Below are 13426 nucleotides of genomic sequence, written 5' to 3'. Positions count from 1 at the left end.
ACTTTTTTTGGCCTGAAACATAAAGTGATGTTTCATATTTGCCCCTGCTATTTTTACCTTAGTTTGTCCTTTCCTTCTCTATCTCCATTAGTATTGCCTGGGCTCATCATTGGATCATCATTATTGTCCTTAGAATGTTATTAATTGTTTTTCCTTGTACTCATCTCTCTGTTGGATGACAGAAAAATTGGTGTATTCGATTCCTAAATTAAACTAGAATAATTTATTTTAAAAAATCACTAGTAATCACTTTTTACCTAATAACACTCATAATATTTTTTTAGGAATGAACTGATAGACCCCTATTCATTCTATCTAATGATATGGTTAATAGATTAATTGATCCCATTCGGATCAAATTTTCTAAACCTCTAACACAGTTCTCCTCCTCCTCCATCTTAGTATTCTTCTCCTCCTCTTTCTCTTATATTTTTCTTTTCTCCTCCTCTTTATCAATTGGTGCATGATATGATAATCTTACATCGTCATTATTTTTATCTAATTGGAAGATTACATATCGAGTTTAATCAATATTTGTTGGATAAACCAATGTTTGAAATATATTTTTTTGATTATAAGACCAACATGGTATTAAAAAATAGTTTATAGTCTTCATTTTGTGAAAAATTTTCACCTATAGTCAATAAATCAAAATTAATTTATACCTCCTACACATATTTTTACAAGAATAGATTAGAATAAGATTTGATTAAAATGAGATACAGGGTATTTATATTTTATGCCCTAAGTAAAATGATCACATTATCAATCAAACATCTTCCTCTTTCATATCAAAACATATCAATATCTATACATCCTTACTACTGGAGTTCTTAACACCATCTTGATTCTGATTAAATCTGACAATTTGATTGTAAATGAAGTTTGGCTACCACTTGTTAATAATCTTTATTTCTCATTGTTAGCATACAAATTGAGCAATTTGTCCCAAAGGCTTACTACTCATTTCATGCTCACAAGGAAAACCCCACATTATTACGCACATTAGCTTCTTCTGGCCCACTGGCATTTTAGGCTACAAGTATCTTGCTGTTTTAAGAATCATTTCCTCATATTTGTGTGCTTCACAAATCTATCCTCATAAAATTTCAAAGGAGAGTATAAGCCCTTACCAAATCCACTATAGTATATTTTTCATTGTCGCCTAAAGAAAATGGAAGCTATATTGTTCTCAAGAAACCTTGTAAATGGCACCTAAAGAAAATCTTGCCCATCTTCTACAAAAAAAAACATTTGTTTTTTCATATATAATGTTTAGGTATCGTAATAATTGATGAATCAAACATGTCATGAAATTAACTTTGCAATCATCCGAAGGATACAAATGAGGATGGAGTGCCACCATCCACCCTCAGCTTTCACTTGTTTGCTTTCCCCACTTGGCTCCCTCCCAATCGCCACAAAACATTCCTTTCCATCAACCTTTTTCTAATCTCTGTTTCTTTGCCAACCTATCTTTCCTTTGGTTCCTCCCCAAGCCACGCTCTTCGCTCTCCTCCCCATCTCTCTGAAAGAGGGCAGTGCAAAGGTTGCTGCTTTTGAAAGCTGAATCAGGTTGGTGATCTTTCCTTATTTTCTTGTCTTGTTTGCTCGGTCGATGAACTCTTGGAGTGTGGCAGTAGAAGCTGGGAAGGAGGGCTTGATGGGAAGGGAGGGTGGGCAGACCGATGAGTTCCCCGTTGGCATGCGTGTTCTCGCCGTCGACGATGATCTGACTTGCCTGAAGGTGTTGGAGGCTCTGCTGCTTCGGTGCCGATACCATGGTTTGGATTTCTGTCAACTTTCCTTGACGTTTATTCTTTCTTTACTGTAAAGTGCTGATTTTTCTTCCCAGTGAGAGAGAGTTCTATGGATGTGGAAGTAATGCGAATGAAGTTGTGAATTGTGCCGGTGGCTACGACGAATCATGCTACTATGACTATCAAGTTGCCGAGGGAGAGCAGCGACAAATTTGATTGGTTATCAGTGATGTGCATATGCTAGACATCGATGGTTTCAAGATTCTGGAAATTGTGAGCCCGGAGTTGGACCTTGATTTTTATTGGGTAAGATATATAATAGAATTAATTGGATTCTGATAACAGATATTGGACAATAAAAAAAAAGTTTATATTATAGTAGAATTTCTTGGGGATGCCGTTGATTAGATGAACTCTCAACTTATCCTATACCATCTGCTCTCGCCTATAAATAGATAGGATTTCTAAGGACTAGATGAGGTATGTTATGCATCTCATAGAGGATGCAATTGAGAGATTATAGTTTCTTTCTTAATCTCCCTGAAACATCAATCTAGTCCTTTGAAAGGATAGGAAGAGAGAAAGACAATCTAGTTCTCCATGTAGATTGATAGCGGTTTTAGATCTAAAGGCGGTGTCTTTGTAGATCACAAAGAGATCCTTTTTCAGATGGTATCAAAATGTGCGCATCATAAAATCGATCTAATGTTATTTGATTTCAATTCTGGCATAAAAGTTTTTCCACATTACATATAGCATATAATAGTTTTTACAATTTGTAACGGAGCCTAGGTTTTTGAAATCAAATACTTTAGATCTATTATTTTTTGATTTACGATGTTTGAATGATCCATATTTTGTCGATCTATATTCCTATATATTATATTTTATCGTCTGCCTACGGGCGATGTTAGATTCCTTGTGAGACGATCTTCAATAATCGCGAAGCAGTAATTATCGTTGTATAGGCTACCGACCTTGCTGTGTACGGCTAGCGGATCTGCCGGCGACAATAGCTGTGCCGGGCAATGTGTGTGTCGCAACAGCCATGCGCACAGCCGACAGCCATACACACATAGCAAGTCATGGCCAGCCATGCGTAGGTGACAACAACCGCATAGGCAACAACCACTCGTGGGCACAAGCCGCGCCTACGCGGCAACCACCAGCGAGCACAGGTTGAGCGCTGGGCTGATAATGCAGGCAGCCACATGGGCGGCAACGCGCACACGCAAAGGTCGCGCATGGGCAGAACCTGCATCTAGGCGGCGGCCGTGCGAGGGCAGCAATCGCGCCGATGGGCAAGCCACACCGACAACAACCGCACAAGCAACGGCGACTCAAGGGGTTTTTAGACAAAATTATAATTTTGCCCTCGAGACTAGATCTTATCAAATTACAACTCTACCCTTTACAAATCTCATAATTCCAGTTTATGTCCTATTAACATATTTACAATTTTACCCTTAAAAAAATAAGAATATTTAATTTTTGTCCTTAATTATAAAATTGATAAATATGATTTATTATAATTGTGATTGAATTTGATCACGATTATATTTTGATTATTTGATTAGATTTAATTTTGATTAAAAAATATAAATTACGGTTTACTTTTATAGTTTTCTCATATGACTTATTGATTATATTTTTATATATGATAAATAAAATCTAATTATTATTTTTAGATATTCATTTAGTTATTCACATGTATATATTTAAAATTATAAAATAATATTTATCTTTTATATGAAGACATGATTTATATGTTATCATGATTATCATATGAGTTTTTTTTACTGATTAATGTTCAATAATTATTATGATTATTATTCTATTATTAAACTATTTAGCATAAATTAAATTGAAGAAATTTGATGAATATTATTTGTAACTCATCTCTAAGTTTTATCTGATTTGTAGCTACCAAAGTGGTTTGGGATGATAAGCTTTTGGGATGCAAATTATAATAAAATTTTATTATTTATAAGACATTTTAAATTATATTTTGTATTGTTATATTGGTCTTGAAGCTACCAAATTGACCTAGACCAATAATTTATAAAATTATATTAAGGAATTAGTCCTAAATGACATTAAGAAAATAATATTCACAATGGCACACATAGTTAGGAGATTTAGATAATCCCAAAAGAAAATCTATTTCAAATAATTATATGATGGGGTAGGATGATACTGTTTTGGATATTCTTATAATTTAGGGTTGTATATCCAAATGTAATAATACTATTCCATAAGAATGGTATTAGTCCTCTATAAATGATCTTGAGTGAACACTAGATATGTTAATATTTCACCCAAAGGTAAAATCTGGATGATATCAATAATTCATCATATTTTGAAAAACTCAAAGCATTAATGTTAATGTTATTTTATATTTTGCAGTGGTACTTTCGTCTATATATTCTTATGCTTTTAGTGTCATTGTATTCTCTGGATCAAATTATTCAGAATAGTTAGAGCATGTGTAATTTACACTAGATGTATTAAATCTTGACTTAGCATTACCTGTTGAAAAGCTCGTAGACTTGACTGATGAAAGTACTATGGAACAAATTAATAAAATGAAGGCTTGAGAAAGATCTGATAGGCTCAGTTTAATGTTCATAAGACTGACAATTATAAATAATATAAAGACTTCATTACCGATTGTAACTAGTGCACGAGAATATTTAAAGGTTATTGAAGACAGATTTAAATCTATTGATAAGTCATTGGCTAGCACACTAATAAAAGAACTAATTACAGCTCAATATGATGGCACTCGAGGAATTCAGGATCACATCCTCAATATGGTTGATAAAGCTACAAAACTTAAAGCATTATGTATGAATGTTGATGAGTTTTTCCTCATGTAGTTCATTCTTAATTCTCTTTCTTCTTAGTTTGGCCCATTCAAAATCCAATATAATACAAATAAGGATAAGTGGGATCAGAATAAGTTAACTAGTACGTGTGTTCAAGAAGAATTGAGATTAAAATAGGAAAGCTCATATAATATCATGACCGGTAACAAGAAAAGTTGGTAATATCATAACTAGTATATGTGTTCAAGAAGAGTTGGTAACAAGAAAACAAAATTAAAGTATCATTCATCAAAGTAATTTGTTAGGTCTGAAAATGTTAAATAGACTAATGAAAAGAAAGTTTCTATAGTAAAGTACTTCTTTTATGGCAAGAAAGGACATATGAATAAACACTACATTAAACACAAGACTTGGTTCGAAAAAAAAGATATATGTTTCGAATCAAATATTACAGAAGTTCCTTCTAATATTTGGTGGATTGGTTCTAGTGCTTCAACTCATATTACCAATAATATATAGGGATTTCTTTCAATCCGAAAGTCAAAAGAATATGAAAGATTCATCATTATAGGAAATCGTCTCAAAGCGAAAGCAATATCAGTGGAGACTTATCGTATACTTCTAGAGATGGGTCATTTTATGGATCTTGTTAACACATGTTATGTTTTTTTATTTCTAGAAATTTAATTTCTCTATCTAGAATTGATGAGTTAAGATATTATATTTCTTTCGATAGTGGTAAACTTAGTATATTTTATAATTTAATAAAAATTAGTTCTAAAATTTTATATGATGGTTTGTATAGAATTAATTTGAATCTTAAGTTTGCAAAGATATTATTTGTTAGGATCGAGAGCACTAAGAGGGGGGGGTGAATTAGTGCAGCGGAAATCTTTCAGCGATTAAAAACGAAAGCTGCGTTCGTTCGATAAAAACTATTTTGATGCAAAAGCCAATTCTAAGATTACTTATGATTAAGTGCAGTTTATGTCTAAACACAGTTTGCATCTAAGCGCAATTTATGTAGTTTGCAGTTTGCGTCTAAATACAGATTGCGTCTAAGCGCAGTTTGCATCTAAGCGCAGTTTGCGTCTAAGCTCAGATTGCGTTTAAGCGCAGTTTGCGTCTAAGCGCAGTTTACATCTAAACTCAGATTGAGTCTAAGCGCAGTTTGCGTCTAAGCGCAGTTTTACGTCTAAAACACAATTTTACGTCTAAACAGAATCAAGACGTAAACGTAAACTACAAAGAAACTTGTTTGCAGAAATCAGTTTGCAGTTATAAACAAAATCAAGACGTAAACGTAAACTGCAAAGAAACTCGTTCGCAGAAATCAGTTTGCAGTTATAAACAGAATCAAGACGTAAACGTAAACTGCAAAGAAACTCGTTCGTAAAAGCGCAGAAGACAGTTTACCGTTATAAATAGAATCAAAACGTAAGTGTAAACCGCAATGTAGAGATCGTACGAAAACACCGATTTACGTCTGAATGCAGATTTGAAAAGAACAAAACTTAGAAACTTGTTCGTAAAAGCGCAGAGAGCAGTGGCTATGTAGGAGGTTTGCACTAATGATAAAGTGCTCAAAATGAAATCAAACCAGAGATTTAGAGTGGTTCAGTCAGTCTTGACCTACTCCACTTTTGGCTTCCTCCACCGACGAGGTCACCGACGTCAACTAGAAGCCTTCCTTCAATAGGCGAAGGCCAACTACCCTCTTACAGATTCACTCCTTTTGACGGGCTTAGGAGACAACCCTTACAGAAGTTTTCTCTCCTCTCTTTACAACTCAAACTTGAAGAATAGAAAGAGGAGAACTAGCAGTTTTGAGCTCTAAGAAACACAGAAAGATAGCAAGATTTCGAGTGTGTGTTCTATGCTTTCAGTGCTGAATGGGTGGGGTATTTATAGGCCCCAACCCAGTTCAAATTTGGAGCTCAAAACGATCAAATCCCGGAATTCCGGGATCAGGCGGTTGCACCTCTTGACTGGAGAGGTTGCACCGCCTGGCAGAGCTCGAGGACTGAGCCCAGGCGGTTGCACCTCTCTGTCAGGGGCGGTTGCACCTCCTGAGTCTGGCTCGGAGACTGAGCCCCAGGCGGTGCCACCTCTTGACTAAGGCAGTTGCACCTCTTTGCCAGAGCTCGAAGACTGAGCTCAGGCGGTGCCACCTCCTGCCTGGGGCGGTTGCACCGCCCAGCTTCGCTGGGAGATCCTCTCCTGGGCGGTGCCACCTCCAACCCTAGCGGTGCCACATCTTTCACTATTTCAGCTCACTTGGTTTGGCTCCAAACTTGGTCCAAACCAGTCCGAACTTGGGCCTAATTGGCCCCTACTTGGGTTATAGGATTAACACCTAATCCTAACCCTAATTAACGTGCTAACTATGATTTTAAAGATATTTTCTAAGCTATTACAAAGTCCGCAAGTCAAGACTTCTTCTAGCGAGCTTTCGGCAAACTTCCGGCGGTCTTCCGATGAACTCTCGGAAACCATTATGCGGACTCCCGGCAAGCTCCTAGACTTCACGATTTGATCTTAGCGAGTTCCAACGAGCTTCTTCGGCAAGCTCCGATCTTTCTCGGCGAGCTCCGCGAACTTCCAACGAACCTTCCGGCGAGCTTCCGAAAATCCTTCGGCAAGCTCCCAACTCATTCTCGGCTAGTTCCGGTAGCATTCCCGATGAACCTTCGGACTTCCGTCGAACTCTCGAACTTGCAACAAATCCTTCGTGCTTGACTCCGACACTTTGTTTCGCTTTATGTCTTCATCGTTATCATAGTTAATCCTGCACAATTAAAGCAAAACTTCGATCGAGACAATTAATCCTAAGCAATTAACCAAGTTGTCCGGCATGTCATTGGTCCCTCGACGCTTCGTCCGATTCTTCGGCGCATCGTCCTTTCCTGCAGCCTATTGCCCAATCGGCCTGTTGACTCCGCAACTCCGATATCCTTGGCACAATACCCGCTCTTCTTGGCCCGATGCCCGAGTCCACGGCCCGAAGCCTTCTGTCGATACGTCGACCGATCCACCGGCCCGACGTCCAATCTTCTGACATGTTCCTCCGGCACAACATGATTTTCCTGCTTTAATTGTCTCATCCTGATCGAGGCATCCTGCGTCACTCAAAACGCATATTAAATCATAAACATATATCAAGTAGTTTTATTATCAAAATACGAGATTCAACAATCTCCCCCTTTTTGATGATGACAACTACTTGATGACGGAGTTAAACTTAACTCCCGGAGTTTAAACAAACTCCCCCTATCAATATGCCATATTAATATAACCTTGAATTCAAACTGAATTCAAGTCATTGCAATATTCATCATGAATATTTGCAACACGTCAACATGAACATATGCATAAACTTATGCATCACATGTCATGTCATCAACATACTTTCATCAACATACTTCTCCCCCTTTGTCATCAACAAAAAAGGAGAAGTACCATAATCAAGTGTTTGTGATATTGGTTCAACTTATTGCATGAAAAACATAATATCAAGTTTTATCATCATGCAATTTTGCTAGAAAATATAGCAAGTGTTGAATCATGCTTAGAATATTCAAGCTATCAAGTTTTAGATATGCAAGTTTTATAGCATACAAGATAGCACTTGGTATGAAAATTAGAGATGTTCAAGATAGCAAGTTCTACATCATGCAAGCTAGCAAATTAGAGATGTTCAAGAAGGCAACTCTTGCTTCTTGAAATATGAAAATTTTGTCCACTTTGCTAGATGCGCAAGTTAGCATGTTTTGCTTCTTGAGATAGGCAAGATAGCACCTTTGTTCTTTTTGTTTCTTAAGATGTTCAAGATAGCAATTTCTTCTCTTTTGAGAAGTGAAAATTTGCTTTCTTCTTGAATTGTGCATGCAAGTTATCTCCTCCTTAGTCATTGTCAAAAAGAAGGGAAAATCCTTTCTGTCAATTTCTAAATCATGACAAAGGTGAGTAATCATTTTTATTTCAAAATTCCATAATTGAGATAAACCTTGAATTCAAATCAAGGCAATTTTAATCAAGGTTCATATCATATGCAATACATTACGTAGAAAGCATAAGTATTGCATGCATCATTTGAGCAACAAATCGTAGCATTTCATCACATGGCAAGATATCATCAAGTAGAATTACGATGCAAGTTCTTGATATCTTAACATGATGAAAATTCAAATATGGCACTTATAGTATCAATTCATATATTTCTCCCCCTTTATCATCAACAAAAGGAGAAGTAGCTCTAGCTATTTTAAAATATATGCAAGTTTTTATAACATGAAGCTATATTTTCATCACAACATATAAGCACAAAAGCATAGCAAGATTCTTAGGTTCAATCATGGCAATTCAACACTTGCTTCATGTGCAAGATTGCACTTGCTTTTCTTTGCATGTTCTAACTAGCAAAAGCTTTCTCCCCTTTGTTTTTGTCGAAAAGAAGGGAGAAATCAATGGCCAAAAATTTTTAATTATTATACAGGCCATATTACAAAATCTTGTCATGATATCAAGAAAGTTCAAGAAGGACATGATCTATTCAACAAATCCTTTTAATAGGGCAAAGGAATTATATAACCAAGAATCATGATTAAAATATTTCAATATCATAGATCAAGTCATGATTCGTGATTCATCATAAAGCAAATTAATTTTCAGTCATCACATAAGGCATTTAAAAATTTTTTGAAACATAGAAGAATAATTAATTTAAGCATGTAATGTTTCAATCAAAATCAAGTCATGATTACCAATACTTTCATATTGTGAGTATCAATTCATGAATACCAAAAGATATTATTTGTGATTTCAATTTTGCAAGATCATGATTATGATTTAGACATAACTTATTCAAATCAAATCGTCAACTTGAAACTCATAATCAAGTCATTAAAATTAATTTTGAAATTCACAAAATATCATGAAATCAAAAGACAAGTTGCATTTCATTTGAAGAACTCCTTTTTGATAAATGTAGGGAGCATAATGAACGATCTTGATTTATAAAGAGCTTCATGTTATAATGATCAAGATCATGATTTTAATAATTATTCTCTTTAGCAAAGAATCACAAAAGCACTTTATTTTTGCATAAGAAATCTCATTGTATTATGATTTATAAATTCTTTTTCTGCACATGAATCATAGGAGATATGTATGTGAAACAAATCTTTACAAGCAAAGACACTATCATTCATATTTCAAGATGAAATTTATAAGCAGGAATCATTTCATCAAATCCATTTTAGAAAAATATTTTTCATAAGTGTATGAGAAAATCCGATTGTTAGGATACCAATTGTTAAGTGAATCCGAAAATGAAATTAGTACTTTCATGCATTCGGATAAGATTTTGCTATAGATTTTCAAGTTCAATTATGAAGATAAAACATGCTCATGATCATAAAAATTTATGTATCCAAAACATATAATTTCCAACATGTTATAGTGTAAAATCATCATGGCAATTAAGTGTTTTGAACATTGAATCAAGAATGTCCGAAAAATAATCTTAACACGTTCATGCATTCGAGCACATTTTTGCCATAGTTTTTCAAATATACTCATGAGAATAACACATGCTTATCATCGGCTTAAAATCTCATGCATAAAATTGTTAATCAAAATATTTAATTTCATCATTATGCATTTCTTCAAATCAAACATGATCTTTAATCAAAATCGAGAAATAACAATGGAAATCAACGTAATACACATGATTTCATATTTTCAATCAAGATCATTTTATTTGTTTATCATAAAATATGCAATATTATCATTTTCGAAATTACTTAGTATGATCATAAATTTTTTTTTTAACATGTAATTTTTAAGAAAATTAATTCTAAACTAAAAGAGAAAAATACATCATGAAAGCATCAAGTAATTTCAAAATAAATTAGGGGGATTTCGATTACCTCATCATTGTAGGCTGTTAAGGCGTAGTTTGCCGCCTTGCTTTTGTTGACTTTTTCTTCTTCGGAGGAGCTCGATTCATCCCAATTTTTGTTCTTCTTCTTGCGTTTAAAGCAAGTAGTTCGATTCTTTTTGCTTTTTAATTTTCGTTTCATTTGTAGTTTAAGTTCACCATCACTTGAGCTTATGCTCGAGTGGTCTTCAAATGTTCTATGTCCCAAATCCTTCATGTTCTTTGGAAGGTTGTTTTGTTCATCATTATCCTCATCACTTGAGTCATCGCTCAAGTGGCATTCATTTGTCCAGAGTTCCAAATCCTTCCTGTTCTTTGGAAGGTGATTGTGTTCAACATGTTCATCATGTGCATTGTGCACCATTTCATCCGAACCAAGCCGCGTCGGTCCCGAGGTCACGGCTTAAAGTTGTTTACACTAACAAGAATGAACTGTTCGGTAGGAAGAGGAAGGATCAAAAAGAGGAAGAAGATGATGATTCTGAGGAGAACATGCATCAGGATGAAGATCCAACCACTCAAGGGTTGTTTGGTCTATCGACCGACACCAGAAGTTTGAAGCTGCTGATAATCAATTAGGGATTGACAGTAAGAGATTTTAACAGAAAATATTCCGCTTTTTAAGGATCCTTGTGTTTTTCTGATGCATACATACATTTTCTGGTGCAGAGGCTGTCCCTCAGAGGATACTAGAGCTCATCAATGTCGAGAAGCTTACAAGAGAAAATGTTGCGAGTCATTTACAGGCATGCTGTTAAATTATTTCCTTTTTTTTTTACTAGATTGGAGGAGATACTGATTTACTAACAATTACTGCAATTATTGCTACTTTTATGAAGAAAAAAGAAATCGATTGCTGCCACAGAATCGCAATGACAAATTAGCCAATAACGTTTTGCATATGATATGTCCTTTGAAGAGGAATATATTTCTGGCTCAGTCAGCCTTTTTATGATTTTGATGAATTGCAATTTCTGGCCTCTTTGTGATTCCACTTTCATAATGTGTTTAGTTGCTTGCTACGAAGTTGAAGTACCTCATGTTGTGTTTGCAGAAGTATCGGCTTTACATGAAAAGACTTCAGTGCTGTGGCAAGCCCACAGGCTAACACGGTTGCTGCTTTTGGAGGTAGGGAGCCTTCCCATCTGCAAATGGGTTGGTTCATTGGATGGATTAGGGAGCTTTTATGCGTTCAGCTACCTGCCATTACATCACTCGAGCCAAGTGAAGTGCTTTGGTAGGTCAACATAGCCTTACCAATGATCCTTGTTAGACCCCAACAGGGAAACCTTACTGACACTCGACATGGGAGCTTGTTGCAGGGGATTCTTACATCATCAGAGCTTGAGCAACTTCAACCAAAAAGAATTCAGGAATGGAACAGTCATTCGCCTGGTGGTTCTTCTAGCAGTGGACATTTTTCTTGCAGACCCAGCAGCTCTTTTGTCAATTCGACTAGCAATGCTCTTATATCATAAACACAGCAGCAGCAGACACATTCATCGATTGCTTTTCAAGTAGATCAACATTCATAAGCTCAGATCCTTTTCGTTTGCGTGCTGCAAGTTGTTCCCAAGTGCTTGATTTTGGTGTAAGCATAAAAAAACTGTTATATGCTATACATAATGCAAAAAAAAATTTATGCGATTGAAATAAAAAAACATTAGATCGATTTTACAATGCGTACATTTTGATACCATGATCTCTATGTGATATGCAAAAGTATCGTCTTTAGATCCAAAACCATTGTCAATCTGCAAGAAGAATTAGACTTTCATTCTCCTCTCTTTATATCAGATCATTTAGATTTATGATTAAGAGAAGTTGAGAGAGAAATTGTAATCTTTCTATATCCTTTGTGAGATGCGTTATTTAGTCAGGAACTAGAATAAATTATTAGGAGAGTTCCTTCCATCAAGGGCATCCCTTAAAGAATCCTACTATAATATAGACTTCTTTTCTATTGGCCAATACCTATCATCATAATCCAATTAGTTCCATTATATATCTTATCCGGTTACATAATCTAACATTCTCTCATTTGATCTAATAATTGATAAAATATAAAATATATTCAAAATCAAATTAAACAAAATAAAATTTGTTTGAAAATAATTTTACCTAATTGGATTTCAAAAAAATTTGAAAAAATATTTTATACATGACCATCAATTTTTAAAAATAAGTTAAAAAATCTAATAAACATAATAATAGTATATTAAGTCTAATTATAAATACGAGTCATAATGATTGTATATCATCAATGTTATAGTCACGTCTATTATCATAATATTATTAATCTTTCCTAATATAATCCATAATGACCCTTGTAATTTATCTTGTCAAGATAATCTCGTTATTATATTTAACTATAATATACATAAATATAAATAGGATAGCATAAACAAATAACTTTAATTAGGTAAGAAAAATATCAATAACAGCATCCACTTAAACATGCATCACCATATCTTTTATGGCTTGCTCACAAGCCTCATTTTAAGAACATGTCCTTTAAATATTTTACACTGTAAAGCTTTAGTAAATGGATCGACAATCATCATAGTAGTGCTCAGGTTCTGAATTGACATATGTTGTTTATAGACTCTTTCTCAAGTACTTTATCTCGATGTGCTTTGAACCATTAGAGTATGTATCATTCTTAGAGAAGAAATTCGTTGTGGTATTATCATAAAATATCTTCAGCGACCTGACAATTGAGTCGAGCACACTAAGTCCTAAGATAAAATTTCGTAGCTATAAAACTTGATTTGTGGCTTTAAAGTATACCACAAATTCAGCTTTCATTATTGATGATACAATAAGTGATTGCTTTGCACTTTTCTAAGAAATTGCCCTACCAGCTAACATGAATACAAATACTGAAGTAGACTTCA

This window comes from Musa acuminata, chromosome BXJ2-5, assembly GCF_036884655.1.
Source record: "Musa acuminata AAA Group cultivar baxijiao chromosome BXJ2-5, Cavendish_Baxijiao_AAA, whole genome shotgun sequence".
In the NCBI taxonomy this organism is placed as follows: domain Eukaryota; kingdom Viridiplantae; phylum Streptophyta; class Magnoliopsida; order Zingiberales; family Musaceae; genus Musa; species Musa acuminata.
Note: the sequence above shows the minus strand (reverse complement) of the source record.